General features: G+C 35.5%; 1 long non-coding RNA gene across 1 annotated transcript; it reads left to right on the top strand.

Moving 5' to 3' along the window:
• The first annotated feature begins 1,587 nt into the window (after positions 1 to 1,587).
• On the top strand, positions 1,588 to 2,741 carry LOC129740224 (uncharacterized). Its single transcript, XR_008736154.1, has 3 exons — positions 1,588 to 2,102; positions 2,167 to 2,358; positions 2,423 to 2,741. It is a non-coding gene; the product is annotated as an uncharacterized LOC129740224 (long non-coding RNA).
• Positions 2,742 to 4,993: the final 2,252 nt, after the last annotated feature.

The raw sequence follows: 4,993 nt of genomic DNA, 5'->3' as shown, positions 1-4,993 counted from the left end.
GTCCAGTTTGAAAAGTTTTCTTACAAAATATGTTAGTTTAGATTTCATCAAAGGGATTTAATGTTCATAAAAAAGAGAAAGTTCAAACCACTCACGGACATAATTCGTTTCTTAATCGGTCCCCCTGATGAAGTTTTGGTTGTCATTCATAAACCAATGATTCTTGTTCATGCACAAAAATTCTGAAACAACCTGAGGTGTTTATAATCACCACTTTGTTCTCATAGTTTATCAAATTGGAATATCATCATTTTGTTTAAATGAGTAAAAAGTTTAAAGTTTTAAAAATAAAAAAAAAGTTTGCGGAAATTCTGGACTTCCGACTTTTTGAAATGAAAGCTTATTTCGTGCTTCCCTTCCAACCAAATTTCATCAATGTTTTCAAAAGCCTTTTTGTTGTATGAGTGAATCCCGGTGTTCCATCGTCGCATAGAACTTTACCGCAGACTCCAGATACCCAGACTGATCAGTGGCGGTTGAGCCCATACAACTGCGAATCGCCCAGTACCTTACGCCATCTATCGGGGCATCGTGAAACCATTGTGTTTCATCAAGAAAAAAAAATGCACTTGATAATTAACAAGCCAAATGAAAACTGGTTTGATTTAATCACCTATTAGTATTTGAAATTCCATCTTGAATATTTTCAATTTGGTTTTTGCCTTCAATGTTGAATTGTTTGCTCTAATTTACTGTATCATGATAAGAAATGAATGTTGTACACACAATGACCGTTGATCGATTTAGATGAAAAAATACAAAACTTACGTTATATCGTTCCTTAGTTGAGTGCCAATTATTTTGGTATTCAGTTTTGATTTCTAAATTTGTCCGGCTGAGTGACAGTTGGAAATTTTTAATGTCCGCATTAAATAATTTATTGAGTTCTGACAAAAAAACAAACACGCTATATTAAATCCTTGAAAAACTTTTATTTCAATTTATCTTAACTGTTTTTGGCTCATACCTTGATTGGTTTGAGGAGTGAAATAAGTTATTAACATTATCGTTGGATTGATTAGAACTTGTTTTGACAATTTGCAGAAAAAATGAAGCAGAATAATAGAGCTATAACGACGAATGTATTGGCCAGCTCTTTAATCCTATTTGCTGCTGGTAGTGTTGGTGATGTAATGCTGGTTGTTTCACTGTAACTTAAATTTTTATTTAGAAATATAACCTCAGAAATCTTTTAAGCATAATTCTGGACTAGGGGAAAATTAACCTAAAAAGCCTAATTTTTTAGACTATTTTTTCCAACCAACTTCAACTTTTTCTCTAAAAGAAATTTTTGAAAAACAAGGGCAAATATCCACTGAATTTGAGACATTGAAAAATGTGTGTTTCAAATCCATTTCTCTTTGTTTCCAAAAATTTTTCACCTTTTACATTTAACCGAATTCTTTGATTCAAAGTTTTGTTTAAATCATAGTCCAAAAGTAGTTAGTATTCAAAATGAATCCATTCTTCAAAAATTATAATTTTGAATGAGGTTCATTTCAACGTAAATAAGCAATAATTTCGCTGTATTATTTATCGAATTCAATACTTTTCCACACAGCCAAAACGAATTTTGAATGGTAAAAGAACATGACTATCTTGATGCAAACAAAGATCATTTTTATTTTCTTGTCGTTGCATGAAATGTCAAATAGCGTTTGCCCTTGTGAGTGAATTCGTTTTATGTTTTGATTTCGATGTGACGAATTCACGTTCGTTTTTTTATACCCATTGATAAAAACAATTACACGTGCGATATTCAATAAATGGTTTGAAATTTGACCAAAAAAAATAATGAAAACGTATAAAGCACTTTGTCAGTGTTGTCGAGGTTTTCAGGTTCAGGTTTTCAAGGCTGGCCAAAGTACATTCGCATTAAGCACCACAAGGCCGTGCAGCAGAAGCGTCTGAGGATCCCGCCACCGATCCATCAGTTCTCGTAGGTTCTGGACAAACACACGGCCCAGCTGCTGTTCGGTCTGTTGGAAAAGTGTTCGGAGTCTTGACGGGAAAACTACTCCGGGTGTACGACGAGTACTTGGCACGATATAGCGAAAGCCAACAGTTGTCCCAGGCCTCTCAAACATGGAATTTGGACGAAGGTTTGTGTTATAGTTACCCAGTGCCTAGATTCATGTAATATTCAATCAAATGATCTCATTTTAGGATGGCTAACGAACTGGATTTAGAGAAGTCGGAATCTTTTGCCCTAATCATCATTGCCTTCGACTACAGTGGTCATTTCATACTGTACCCCACCATACTCGGAAAAAAATGGTTAATATTGAAACCAATATGTGCGCAAAGAATATCGGGAAGAATGATAACCTTCGTCCGATACATTTGACACTGTTCCAGGTAAACTACTTGAAACGGTTTAATTTGAAAATTTCTTAATTGATTTTTTTTTTCATTGTTTTAGGGTCGCGTCAAAAACTCCAAGACAGCATTAACGCTGGAGCATGAAGGCCGTGCCGTGAGCCGTGAGACAAGGCCGTGCTGCAGAAGCATCTGAAGATCCCACCACAGATCTTGCAGGCTTTGGAAAACACACGGCCCAGCTGCTGTTCGGTCTATTGGAGAAGTACCTGCCGGCTAAGGCTGAGGCCAAGGCCGCTGGCAAGAAGGAACCTTCGGCAAAGAAAACCAACCGCCTGCGTCAGGGCGCCAACACCGTCGTCGAACTAGTCGAGCAGAAAAAGGGTCAGCTGGTTGTGATCGCTCACGATGTTGACCGCATTGAGCTGGTCATTTTTTTAAGTCTAAGATAGTGTTTATATGACATTACAATTAGAACTCTTTTCAAAAACTGAGCTTTTTTTTGCCGAAAAGTACCTACCCGAAAAGACTTGCACCGTGAAAAAACCATGTAATCACAATACCATGAATTTGATGGTTTACATCATGACTTTTTACGATCCACGATACCGTGAATACACATTGAAGTCTATAAACTTTCGGTTGCTTTTTGATGGTCAGCAATATTGTAATAGGATATTTCACCGTGTAAACGCTTTTTATTGTCTTTTGCTGCTTCTAGATATGATTTTTTGGGATGGTCCGAACGGGTTTCTTTTCCTTGATTTCAGATGATGTCAAGCTAGTACTCATCCTGATATCGTTGAAAAATCATCGTTTTAGGGGCCGTTCAGTTACCACGTGGACAGAAAAATGAGATTTTTGACCCTCTCCGCCCCCTCAGCGTGGACATTTGGCAATCCCCTAACCCCTCCCCGGATGTCCACGTGGACAGATTTGAAATCGTTTTTTTTAATACCTATGTTTTGTCAGTTAGAAAACACCACTTTAAGCCTTTTTGTTATTGAAATGGTTGATTTTGAAAAAAACGAATAAAAATTTCCTGACATAAAATAATTTTAAAATTAAATTTCTAAATCATCATATTTATCACTTGCTTTCAAGTTGCTTCTAGGTAATTGTTTAAACTTTAACTGGAAAGCTTTGACATTTTAAGATTTTGATTTAAACATCTTATTATTTATTCACCTTTAGAAAATATTTTAAAAGTAAGTTTGTCCACGTGGACATGACCCAAAGCCCTACCCCCCCGCCCCCCTCCGTGGACAAGCGTAGACATTTTCATACACCCCCTCCCCAATGTTCTCCACGTGGTATGTGAACGGCCCTTTTGTCGTAAATTGTGGCAAAAAACTCCAACTCATAACAGTTTCCTACACTGAACCAAATTGAGCGATGAAATTTATAGGATCATTTTAATAAATCTTATTATTTACAGTCAAATTTAAGCTACTAAATTATCCTTTAAAAAGTATAAGAAAAACCAATAAATTATGTCTACCTCACTCACTTGTTGAAATGCATAGGAAAATCCAATAATTATTAAACATAATTGGGCTATAAAATTTATAACGTCAATCCAATAAATTATATCATTCAGTCTATGATAGAAGCTAACGATAAATTCAATACGATGTATGGGAAAATCCAATAAATTAAAGAAGCTTGTTATACCTAGCAAAACATATATAAAATTTCTATACATTTCATCATTCTGTGTTAGTATTTAAGTTGGCGTACATGAGTCGTGGAAGAAATCCGTTTCAATATTTTTTGTGAAACATAAACCCATAGAAGAACGTGGAAGAACGATTGTTTGTGTACTTCGAGCCAGTAATTTTTCGCCGGAAGATTTTACCAGCTGAATGGCAGCATCGCAAACATAAATACCATCGCGGTTATATAAGCCAAAAACTTATGAGTGTAAGTTGCGAAAATGGAACGGCTGAACTTCTTATAGTGTTAATATTTTGGTATCTATCCTAACAGGTAAATCAGGTCTTAAAACGACGGACAGCAGTGGAGCAGAACAGATCCGGACTTCAGCGAGTACCCGCACGGTTCCATTCTTGCCAGCCAAGACTAGGTAATTAATTTTCTTTCAAAAAATTAATTCGTTTGAAACTAAATATGCGGATTTTTCTTCCAGGAAACATCATTAATTCACTGGAACAGCAGCACCCAACCCACTAAATCAGGATTTAAGCACCAGGTTCAACTTGCACCAGGCAATGGAACTACCCCCAACCACACACAAAGTGCAGTGCAGTATAACATTTTTTGTACGATTTTTGAATGTTGATTTGCTATATTAAATGTTTGAACATCGAGATAAATTTGTTAATTTATTCAAAGATGAGAAATTGAAATGGAGTTACAAGCATATTTGATTGCAATGATGGAACCATTCATTACATTAGGTTAAATAATAAATCCTATTAAATTGGCTCTCCATAACATTCATTGGAATTTCTAATAAAATCAATCATAAGTCTTCTGATAAAAAGTATTGGATTTTCCTTTAGTGCGAAAACACTAAAATTCCCAATAAACCTTATAGCCAGATTTTGTTCAGTGTAATGAACTCAAACATTAAACAAAGCGTCGTGCAATATTGCAAGTGTTAATTGAATTTATTTTGATTGATCAAGATTGAGATATGAGTTTCTTCACA

Source organism: Uranotaenia lowii, chromosome 1 (assembly GCF_029784155.1).
Source record: "Uranotaenia lowii strain MFRU-FL chromosome 1, ASM2978415v1, whole genome shotgun sequence".
Taxonomy (NCBI): Eukaryota; Metazoa; Arthropoda; class Insecta; order Diptera; family Culicidae; genus Uranotaenia; species Uranotaenia lowii.
This window is presented reverse-complemented; position numbering and strand designations above follow the sequence as displayed.